Below are 12826 nucleotides of genomic sequence, written 5' to 3' on the forward strand. Positions count from 1 at the left end.
ACATTAACAAATGTACACACATAGTATTATTGTGAACATCCTTTGAAGAAGTCTAACCTCCATCTTCAAATTTGAGCTCCAAATTTTGAGCAAGGTTTAGAGTACCATCTGAGACAACCAAAGTTATATGGATTATCTTTCTTTAAAAGTGTATTTTAGGGGCGGGCCGCGGTGGCTCAGCGGGCAGAGTGCTTGCCTGCTATGCCGGAGGACCTCGGTTCGATTCCCGGCCCCAGCCCATGTAACAAAAAGCGGAAAAACAAAATACAATAAAAACAAGAAAATGTTTAGAAGATGTTTCCCTTTCTTCCTTCCTTCCTTCCTTCTATCCTTCCTTCCTTCTCTCTGTCTTTCCTTTAAAAAAAAAAAAAAAAAAAAGTGTATTTTAAGTAAACATGTATGAACTGCAAAGAAAAGACAAAAATCTTTGCTCCATGGGGCCTACAATTTAGTGATTGAAGTAGACAATAAACAACATAAATAGTTCAACTATAATGTGTGTTAAGTAATAAGTGATAAAGGGGAAAACATATAGCAGAAAAGGGGACTCTAGAAATTTCTCAGGGAAGGTTAATAATTGTAGGTAGAGTGTCCAGTGAAGACCTCATTGAGATGATAATTTTTGAGGAAAATGTTGGATGTGTTAAATAGCCATGTGGATATTTGGGGGAAGAATATTCCAGGCAGAGTAAAAGAAAGGTAAGTGACTGGAACATAATGAATGAGAGAAAAAATAGAAGGAGATGAGGTCGGGAAGGTATTGGGGTTGAATCACACAGAGCAATATATGGAGTGAAAGGGTACTGACTCTTAATAGGATTGAGATGGGAAATCTCTGGAATGTTTTAGGCCATGGAGTGACAGAATGCACATAAGACGTTCAAGTGGAGAAGTAAGTATAGAGCTTGGGACTGAAGATATAAATTTGCATATAGGTGTTACCTACATGCAAACTTAGGGAATGACTGGAGGTAGTGAAGATGAATGGTAGATAATGCCTCGAAATACACAACAGTTAGAAATTGGCAAAAGGAAAAAGAACGAGGAAAAGAGACTGAGAAAGAGTGTCTCAAAAGGGAGAGGGAAACAAAGCAAATGTAGTGTTTTGAAGCTAAGTGAAGGAAATGTCTCAAGGAGGAAGGAGTGGCCTAGAAGAGACCTCCCAATAGGTCAATTAAGAACCTGAGTCTAGCAGTGCTGAACTAAGTCGATGAAGCTAGCATGTACTGGTGGTTCTCATCTGGGAGCCATCTTGCCCCTTCTCCCCCACTGGGGATATTTGTCAAGGTTTGCCACATTTTTGGTTGACACAACTGCAGGAGATGGTGAGTAGAGGCCAGAAATGCTGCTAAGTTCCCTACAATGCACAGGACAGCCCCTCACATCAAAGAATTGACCAAACCAAGTTGTCAATAGTGCCAAGATTGAGAAACCCTTTTCTAAACTCAGGGAGCTTAACTAAAAAGTTGTAGCATTGATATCAGAAAAGTAAGATTCAGAGCTCCCAGAGACAATGTAAGCAACTGAAGGAACATTAAAAAAGAAAGGCAAAATTTGCTGACTAGTCATCAGAGATTATACCCAAATGTTCAAAACTTTCAGTTTTGAGAATTCACTACCATTGACAAAGAGAGGGAAATCAGAAAGAATTGTTGCTTTTAAGAGGAACTGTATTTTCACGAATTCGTTTAATGATAAGGCTATTGGAATTATGGTATTGGAACACAAAAGAGAGAGGAAAAATGGCATCAGTGCTCTCATAGACAAGCTTTATAGATGCACAACGTTCTGAAGATATCCTGAGAAGCATGATAGAAACCTACCACACGGCCCCACCCGGACCTCACACTCTTCCTTAGCGAAATAGAAGGATAATGTTTTCAGCTCACCCTTTGGCTGTCTTCCCTGCCAGGAATTTGCTTCTTCAAATCTACATTTCTCCCACTGACATCTACACCCCCTCACCACCAGTCCAGCCCCCTTCTCCCCCTCCACACACACATGCACAAATACTTTTCATCTTACCAACACGTACGCTTCTGCCACACTGGGGATGCCTCAGCCTCAAGGGTTTTCAATAACACTTCTTTCCTTCCAGCTGTTCCCTTTCACCAAAGGTGGGGCATACCTACCTTTCAAGGTAGGAATTACAGACCGTGAAGCAAATATTCATTTCTCAGAAAAGAAAGGCCTAATTTTGCTTTGGCAAACCTGTTATTTTTGTATTCTAATTACTGTCATCTTATATCCAACAGTTGCAACATTGTGACATAAAGTATTGATCCATTCTGGCCACCAAACTTTTACTGAAAACTTCTTGCCACATACTGCATCAAACCCAGTATTTCTTCCCCATTAACTTTGCTTGGTATAGTGAAGAATGAAATGAACTGAAATGGTGAGAGAAAAATTTAAAAGCATGCTGGAGAAACTGGAATGACGTTAAATGCCTTCTCATTGGCAGCAAAAACAATCAAATGCAGTTCTTTACCTCAGGACTCACATCTTTCTAAAAAAGAAATCTTTTTCTAGATAGACAGCTTGGAAATCTATTGCAATTAAATAAATCATTGTTTCTGTGGGAGAGTCAGGTTATAGAACTCTGTTAGAAAAAAAAAAAAAGATAGTTTTTGATGCTGGCAAACCCACCAAACAAAAAGTTGTATTGAAACGTATATAATGCTTTCTTCTGAAGTGTATAGCATCTGCCAGATGTCAGACAATTCTGGTGTACACTTTAGAAAGGATAATCTTAGTGCATTTTAACTGATATACAATGCAAAAGCAATTATGATTTTGTTAACAGTGTGCTGGAAGTCCCCCAGAAAGCTTACTTAACGTATGTATTGTTAAGTAATATAATGGCAGATAGGATAATTACCTTTAATATCAATCCCTATCACAATTACAAAATGCATAGTTTTCTACAGGTAAGTCCTGAAACCTAGAGGGCCCAGCCTCTCCAGAACATCAGATAATTCCATCTCCCTACCCTGTATTAGTGACTAATCCTTCCAATATGAAGAAGTTAGAAAGGCCATAGCCCAAACACCCCTAAAGAGAAAGAGAGGTATGGAAAGATTAAAGGTGATGGTGGAGTTATACAGAGAAGATAGGACTTAACAAATGAATATGAATGCTGAATCATTAAATTGACATTTCTTTTAGTCCCCCGTATTTTAGAACAGCTAGAAGTAAAAACCTAAAATCGCAGAATTGTAACCCATGTCAAACTCTGAAATGCGTTCTACAACTAATTGTTGTGCTATGCTTTGAAATTTATTACTTTTTTGTGTATATATTATTTTTCCCCAAAAAGAAGGGAAAAAAGTTGATTGTGATGATTAAAAATATATATATATTTATGCCTTCTGTATTCTGGAGCAGTAGTAGGAAAAACCTGAGATGATGTTATGGTAGCCCATGACAAATTCTGGGATCTGTCCTGTAATTATTTGTTGAAGAGTGCTTTGAAAACTATTGCTTTTTTATTTCTTTGCTTTGTATGTATGTTATATCACACAATGAAAAAATGAAAAAAAAAGAAAAAAAATTAAATGCATAGCTCTCAGTGAGACAATCTGATGACTATGTATTGGCATTTTGAAATGAAGCTTGCATATCATTTTTGATGGGAGGATCATCTTTTTTGCTGGTCTAGATCATAGGGGTAGACATTTATGCATTTTTCACTTCTCCAGCTAACCAGACCATAATAGAGTATGCATAGAAATCCCCATAGCTTTTTTATTTTAAACCTGAAATTATGAACCAATTCCAAAATCTCAGCATTATAGAGTCATATTTCATGAATATTTACATTATTGCTGGCTAATAATAGGCCCTAGAGACCTGTGTACTACACAGATATTTTCATACTACTACTCTGTTTCTTGAATATTTATTCCTTTGAAATTTATCCAGTGGCTTGATTTCCTGATTTTGTATTGCAATGTTTTTGTTTTAAAAGCAACGTGATTATTGAACTTATCTCAAAATAACTTACTCAGGCTACAAGAATAATAAAATTCAGGTTTCCAATGAGCAAAATAAATTCCTCCATCAGAGAAATTGGCAGAAAATGACATATCTATTTGTGAATTATTTTTTTCCCAGTAATTTTCAATTTTGAAAGGAAGGCATTTCCCAAGAAGAGAAAAATTTCCAGCAGACCACATTAATGAAAAAAGTTGAAAATGCAATACCAAGAGATGCATAGAAATCTAATTGTTTTGAAGAAATGTCTCCTTCTTCATAAGCATTTGGCTAAGTTATTCCATTGATGGCTGAATAATAGATTTATGTGGGGCAAGCAGATAGGCACTTTGTGCAGTGTTTCCCAAGGTGTTCATTGTTAATACTTGTTTCACTAGATTTCTGTTGGGTTTGGGTAACAATGCATCTTATCTCCCTTACTGCTGAATACTAAGTTTCTCAGTTTTTCAGGAGCCTGATAACTCCAACAACAAAGAAATTTAATTAACCTTGTTTAACCCAATGTTTACCAAACTTATTTGCTGAGGGGATACCTTTTTTACATCAGACCAATTAACATACTGTGGGGCCAGTGTTTCACAGAGCAAATGCTGCTAGAATGAAATTTATATCCAATTAACAAACAGATTTCCAGTTTTGTAAAACGTTAGTTTACAAAACTACGTTAGTAGACAGTCTGATGTTGGTAGTACAATCTCAAGGATTGCCCTCTTAAAAGTGGGTGGAAGAATAGTACTTGGCTACTTACTAAGTAATACACTTAGAGCATTATTTTAAGAACCAGCATTTTGGGAATTTGTCAGCCCCACTTTGGAGAGAGCAATTAAAAGATATATTACTTAGATTCTATGGGAAAGTGCTGATTCTGAGGACATAATTGTATTAAGCAACATTTAATAGAACTGGCCTTTAAAGTGGGAGGGGTTAGTATTTACTCACAACACAATTTACTGGGTACCCAAAGCTTTTTAAGCCCCAAACTGTCCTTCTATCCCTCAATGAATTCCAACCCTGAAACTCAGCAGCCTCTCATTCAAATTAGATAATCAAAATCAATTTGTCATCTTCTATTCCATACCTTTACTCAGGCTCTTTTTCTTTCTCAAATTCCCTTCTCCTTTCTGAAATGCCCAATCACAGTTCATCAGAAATCTGTGCTGACTTCAAATGACCCTGCCTCCCTAACACCCTTTCTCATTCTCTCAATAGTGACAGCTGTTGTTCAGGTTCCAGTTTGAATATTCTCTCCTTCCTCTTAGTCTCCACACACTTTTCTTGCTTCTTTGTTAATAGCACATGGTATGAAATCTTGTTATGGGAAATGTGTATAATATTTCACCAATGATGATAGAATTTCTTTCTGTAGTACCCAGACACATTTTGTTTTATTTTCTTTTTGTCACTTGGTTCTGGCCACATTTCAGCTGATTGGAGCAAAAATATAAAAAGCCACATGCCACATGGTACCTACAATTACACCTTCAGATTTTGCTATCTTATACATCTGGATGTGGTTCTTCATTCATTTCTTTTCCTGGTTAGAAGAATTTTTTAAATTTTTTCCTTTGAAATAATTTCAGACTTACTAAAATGTTTCAAAAATAGTATAGAAATTCCCTTACACCAGCTTCACCAAATGTCAACATCCTATATAACAATGGTATAATTATTGAAACCAGGACATTAACATTGAAATAGTTCTACTAATGGACCTTGAGATCTTATTCAAGTTTCCTTAGTTGTCTCGCTAATGTCCTTTTTCTCTGTCGAGGGTCCAATCCCAGATCCAACGTTGCATGTAGTTGACACGTCACCTCAACCTCGCCAATCTGACAGCTCCTCAGTCCTTCTTTGTCCTTCATGACCTTGACTCTTAGGAAGAGTACTAGCCAATTATTCTGTAGAATGTCAATTTCAATTGTCCAATGTGTTAAGCAGCATTATATACTTTGAGAAATATATTTAGAGTCTTAAAGATATTACGAGGATTGTGCAAGTAAAAAGCATATGTTTTTCCAAATGCTTTATTGAATTATATCATTACTTTCCATAAGGTAAGAGTGCATATTTTAGATTTTAAAAGATAAAAATTGTATTATTTTGTCTTTGCAGGTGTTTTGTCTTGTCATCTTCCTTTGAAAGATTTATAGTGAGATTGTTTTTCACCACTTTGTGAACCTCTGTTGACATGAGTATGCATCCTTTATCAAAGAAACAAATCAAAATACAAAGATATTTTTAAAAAGTACACACATTACATATTTTCTTCTTTGGTAATCAGTATGTAGTATTAGACAACTTGAAATATTAAAATTCAGTTGTTTTGAGTTATCTGTTAATTGTCCTAGTTGGAAAATCTTAGGTTTGATGCACCTCTTCACAGAATATCACAGAGAAACTACATATGAAACATGCTACTTTTAAGTTGATATATGTTGCATATTGATTCTTGATGTATTTGTACTCCCCTCTCCATTTCTAATGTTTCTTTTTCCCCTTAGAACTCTCCAACCTACCTTTTATTGATTACCTGCTCATTTTTACTTTTTCTGGCATTGCCCATTTACCTATGTTTACCCAAACTGAACTTTGACCTACTGCGATCTTGTTTCCCCACCGCTCCATTGAAACTACTCAGAATGAAAATGACTTTGTGATGGCTAAATCCAATAGCTAAATTGCCATTTATCGGCATCATTTGACAATGTTTCCACTCTCTTCTTTCATGAAATTCTTACCTTCTCATAATATCTGAGATACATTCTCTCTTGATTCTTCTATTGCTTCCCTGAATATTGGATCTCATTCTTCTCTTCTCTTACTTGCCTTTGAAATATGGGTATTCCACTGGTTTATTTTCCATCCATTCTTTGCATACACTCTGAGCCGTCTCAATTACTCCTAAAGCTTCAGTTACTACCCTTCTGCAGCCAATTCAATCATTATCCCTAATTTGGATAGCTGTAAGATCCAAATTTCCCATTGGTACTGCAAACTCAATTAGCCACTAAATTAGAATAATAAATTTCTTCTTATAAACATGTACTATTTATTTTCCCTATCACTTCCTTCCCCTTTGGCCTGAGGTGGAAGCTTTAAGTTATTCTCTCCTATCATGCTTTGTCTTCTGCCTCTCAACGTATTCTAATTGCAATTGTTCATCTCTTGCTCTACGTTTTAACCACTGATTTTTCATTTTTTTTCAAATTATACATCACTGAAGCCTTCCCAGATTCTCTCAAAAGATTTAAAGGACTCTCACTTTTGTAATTAATTTCATTGTGTCTTGTTGTATCATTAGTTGTAGGCATGGCTGTATTACTTTCTCCCATTGTATTGTAAAATCCTCAGATGATCTTTGTGATGTGCCCCTGCCTTACTTATATGCTGAGTGAATTGACTTGAAATGAATCACCTCTGGTATGATGGTGCTGCTCTTGCTTTATTTGTTGTCTGTTTATTTGTTGGTTTGTTTGTTTTGTCTTTTTTATTTATTTAGTCAGGCCTGTTAAGAGGTGAACCTCACAAGTATGATCATGATAGATCATAACACAGAAAGCATTGGCATTTCCCTTTCTTTCCTTCCTTCCTTCCTACTTTCCTTTCTTTCTATGTATGTATGTATTTTAACATGTATTTATGAACAGGAAAAGCTATAACGAAAGGAGTTGAGAATCTCTAGATACTGGTACTTTGTCTCTCAATGACTTACTGCAGTATCTTGAGCAGTAAGATACTTTTATCAAACCAAATATGTTAAGGTAAGATGCAAAAATCACATGTATTTGCAATCTACTCTTGTTTCCATTAGTGATATGCAAATCAAAAAGGTATCTGTTCGGATCTGACACTTCTGTTCTTAAACTTAATGCTTTGTATGTTTAATTTATCAAATTACGGGCTCTTAGCACCTCAAATAGGTATTTTTAAAAATCCAGCTGTTAGCCCTAGGGACAAAGGGGTAAATACAAATTTAACACTGTTCATGGTGAATACACACATTTTGATATTTTAAGCATTCACTGAAGTCAAGTGTTCTTGGAGACCATCTGCCAATTTGCTGATCATTTATAGAACTAAATCTCTCAATAAATATTGAAAATAGTTAAAGCATTTGCTGTTTTTTGGGTCAAATATTTGCATGCCATCATTTATCAACCAAAAATTACTTTTTCAGGATCTTGTTGCTGCTGCTGAGATGAAAACTCTTCATGTTGAGATTTGAATAAATATGAGAATGAAAAACACAAAATGGTAAGTGACTTGCAAATCCACCAGTGTGACCAAGTTTCTAATGCTCCATTATGTAATTATTATTTATAAATTGTATATAGATAAAATACGTTCTTATGGCAGTCACTGTTGCAAGCAGTTTTAAAACATAAGCACAATTGAATCAAGCTTTATCAACTCCTATAAACTGATTTTTATAAACTTGATATAAAAGACACTTGGCTATTATCCTGTGCAGCCGATTTTAACTCTTTTTTTATAGGTTCAGAGAAAACACATGATTACTTGTGTGATCTGGACATACGTATCTGTGCACCTATAACATGGAGTTTCTTAAGATGATGTGTAGGACTAGAATTCTGGTTTATAAAATAGCAAGCAAAGACTTTAAAAACTCTTAAAATTTTATTGTTACTTTAAATTACTCAAACTATATGTCTAGACATGCAACAGTTAAATAAATATATCTTGACTCTTAATAGGCATTTATTTGTTTATAAAAGCATGTTAGTTTTATTTAGTTTAAAAGAATGTCTAGTACCTTGGGTTATAGTCCTTTTCTTGTGTTTTCTACAGTGGGTATCAGAAACATATCTAGCAGGTAAACCTCCTTTTCCCTTCTTATCCTATTTAGAAGGTTTTCTTTGTGGTGCCTTCCAGGGAACAATTAGTAGAGGGTTCAGAAGGCAAAGGAAACGTAAGGTGAAAGAGTTAAGTTATTTCTGGAGCAGGAATTGAGACACTGCTGCTGATTCTGTGCTCTGCTTCCACCCTCATACTTCCACCCTTACCTCTTCATCCAGCCCCATCCCACCCCACCATCTGCCCAAGCAAACAGAGGATGCTAGAACATCTACTGTGAGATGGTGACATCACGTAGATTTTCTCTTCCAAGTCAGATATCAGAAGCCATTATTAAACCCCACTTTATTTAAATAGGAACTTTATTCTAGACTAGAAGTCCTTAAATTGGGGACTGAGGGTGAGTTTTAGATAAGAAGATCGGTAATCCTGCTGAAATTATAAGCAATATTCACTCTTCTGTGGAGTAGATCAATTGAATTTTTTAGTTTTTCAAAGATATTGATGACAATGAATTTGTTATCTACCATGGTTTTACAAATTTCAAACAGATGTAGTTAAAAAAAAAAGCTTTTGAGGAAAGTGTGAAATTTTTGTATATATATCTTTTGTGTATATTCCAGATCATGTTGGCTGTAAAATTTGCACCTTCAAGATTTCATTTTAACTGTAAACTTTCTTTAGAGCAATAAAAACTATTCAAATGAGTTTGTTGGTGCCTTCCCTTTGGTTATTCTCTAAAACTTCAGCCAAATTTTGAATTGTTATTCTTGCAAATCAATAATATATGAAACTCTGACCCAGGTTCGATTCCTGGCCCATGTATTTCCCACCCCTCAAAAATCGAAATTCAACAAATGATGACAAAATAACAGAATACTTATATGGAAAAAGAATTAAATGTGACCTCCACTATACAGCACACAAAAATATATATATAACTCCAATGCTGTTTGTTTTTAGTCGTTTTATAAATCCTTATATAGACTTTGTGTGTGTGTGTGTGTGTGTGTGTGTGTGTGTGTGTGTGCTGTATGGTGGGGGTCACATTTCATTATTTTTCCATGTGAGTATCCCATTATTGCAGTACCATTTGTTGAGGTTTTTGTTTGTTGGTTGGTTTTTTGCTTGTTTTTTTTGGGGGGGGGGGGATTGCAAGGACCCAGAATCGAACCCGGGTCTCCCGCCTGGCAGCTGGGAATTCTACCACTGAACTACCCTTACGTATAGACTTTTATTTATCCTATGACTAGGTGCATATTTTTAAAGATTTCTATAATTTTTAAATATTCTGCTGTCCCTGCTATATGAATATTGCTATCTATTACCACTGTGATTTTGTTTTTGATTTGTTTGCTCATAGTTATAAGCAGAAAACCAGCTCTCACCCAGTCCAAAATTCTCTTTCTCTTACTGGAAACTCTGGAAATCATTTATTCTGTCTCCTGCATAATATCTATGGAAAAATGGAAACATTGTTTCCCTCATTTATCCATGCACAAAGATATTTATTCTTAGGTATTCAAGCCATATATTTTATTTTCACTGAGCTCTATTAAAGATTCTCAGTTAACCTTTGTCTATCCCAGTTGATCACCAATTTTATCTTCTGTTAAAAAAAAAAAGTCAATATGCCAGTAAAAGAAATTGTTCAGATATTTGGGTGATTCTTTTCTTGTGAGGTTAAAAAAGGAGGTTCTATGGCAGTTTGGTGAGCCCAGGGAAGCTTTGCAAGCCAACCCATGCCTCCTTTTGGTGCTGAATTAACTTTAGTCGTGGTGCCAGAAGTAGTTTTTGTACTATTTCTTCCTTTAGTGAATCTTTTTTCCAGAAGAAAAGGTTGAAATTTAATAAGATCAGTGTAGAAATCCAAAAGTTGCTCTGAGCTACAGTGCTATTTCTCAGCCAGTTGCCTGTCTTCATCCGCACAGCTGTAAAATTTCTCTGCACACAGGGGTTTCTTCACGGCCAAGGGGGATGAACAGTAAGGGATGAAAATGTAGCACAGATGACCCCTCTTGCTCTGACTCCTTCAGCAAGTTTCATTTTTCCTTAGAATCCTCGGAGGAATGTTTTACCTAAACACCTATCACAGCTTTTAGGATTAACTTTAAAGATGGCCAGTTAATATTTCTTGAACATAAACTTTTGGCCAGAGGAACTGGAAATTTAAGTTTGTTAAACTTTTACATACTTAACTGTGCTCCACTGGGTGTTTTAAACTCAGTCATTTGGCTTCAGATCTACTTTCTTAAGCTTCAAAATAGATGGTATGGAGTGCACAAATAATCGGATAAAGTACTTTTTCCAAGTCCTCAGTATCTTATTTCTACCGGATAATAGAGAAGAAATATGCAGTTTTCCTGTGATTAAACACACTGAACATCCCTATAAGATTGAATTTCTAGGCCAATTAAACGGAAGCGGCAGTGAGTTAGAATTTAGGCCCCTAATGACATAAGTTGCATAAGCCAATGTACATAATTGTGTGAATACCTAACCTAAGAAGAGACAAGCATTATAGAATAGTTAAAAGGTTTGAGACCCCATACTATGAAATGCTAGGTAACTACTTAAAAAGACTGGTAGGATTGAATGTTCTAAGGGTTTCTATGATATATTTTGAGAAAAAAAAATTTCAAGTAAATCAAGTTACAACATAATATATAAGGTAAGATCTCATTTTTTACAGAAATAACTGTGTCAAATTTTAACCTCATATACATATATACAGGGATATAATTTTAGTTTGTTTGTTTTACAAAAACATTACCAGTGAATATTTGTTCATGCAGTGAAAATGTCTTGAAAACACACCCAGTATAGTAGTTATATCTGGGCCACAGAAATGATAGGGATAGGCAAGAAAGACATTTTTATTTTGTGCTTTATATACTTCTATATTACTATATATTTTAACCTTGAGAAAATATTCCTTTTCTAATTTAAAAGTTATGATAGTTATGAAATAATTGTCCAAACATTTTCTTTGCAAGGTGGTATTCTGCCTAGCAATATTTGTAAAAAAGTCCCAAATAGTTCATTTAATATAAATAAGAGGAATAATAGTGGGTTGAGACCATATTTTGAGATGACATAAAATTTCATTCTCATAAAAATATGTTTTCTATATTACAGTAATAGGGTGACTAGGGTGAATCACTTTTTTCTTTGCCCATTGGTTAGGATTGCTGGAGCCACTATTTGCCACCAGCTGTATATGTTCAGTTTACTGTTTTACTACCAGGGGTGTTATTCATACCTGCAAAGCCTCCCCTCCATGTCCTACTACTCTGGGCCGTACCTTAGAAGAAATAACCATGAATAACACTCCTTCTTATTGCTCCACCTGTTTGTATTATCCCACTCGCCAGTTTTCTTTAGGGTTAATCTAGATACCCTCAGAACTGATATTTTCTTTGTAAGGCAAATTTTCAAGAAGTCTCTCATTTGCTGAATCTTTGCTTTCCACTGGGGACTAAGCTCGAAAGAATATTAACATTCATGTTTCCTTTTATTGTTTTTAAAGGAATATGTTAAACAAAGAGGAGCATATATATATATATATATTCCTTGTTAAAAAAGAAATGTATAATATATTAAGTATTTAAATATTCCTTTTTTAAAAAAGGATTATACATATTTTTATCAAATATGTATATATGTAATAGTTTCAAAAAAGCTCTCTCTCTCAATGGTACATTTGGTTTTATGTACAGTGATTTTTAAAACAGTTTATATACCGTGTGAAATTGGGCATGCCCCTTAAATTCTTCCCCAAGACTTATTTTTCCATATGTGTTAAAAGAAAGTATATAAAAATACCCAAATTTTAATTTTGTTTTGAGGATTAAATGGATTGAATGTGCAAAGCACCTGGTAGAGAGGAGCATTAAAAATATATAAACTATTTCAATTAATATTATATAAAAAGCAAGCCATAGTTCTCCTTATTATTAATGAATATTTTAAGGAATAATTGCTAATAATAGATACATGATATATATTGATGTAC

The 12826-nt window shown here is 34.8% G+C and overlaps 1 protein-coding gene across 1 annotated transcript in view; it reads left to right on the top strand.

Annotated features, from left to right (window-relative positions):
• Positions 1-12826, top strand: part of LOC143648541 (uncharacterized) — a 367651-nt gene that overhangs the window by 209459 nt on the left and 145366 nt on the right. The window contains exon 5 of the mRNA XM_077118745.1: positions 8174-8250. The gene's annotated coding sequence lies outside the window, so the exon portion shown is untranslated. The remainder of the gene's footprint in view (positions 1-8173; positions 8251-12826) is intronic.

This window comes from Tamandua tetradactyla, chromosome 10 (assembly GCF_023851605.1).
Source record: "Tamandua tetradactyla isolate mTamTet1 chromosome 10, mTamTet1.pri, whole genome shotgun sequence".
Lineage (NCBI taxonomy): Eukaryota > Metazoa > Chordata > Mammalia > Pilosa > Myrmecophagidae > Tamandua > Tamandua tetradactyla.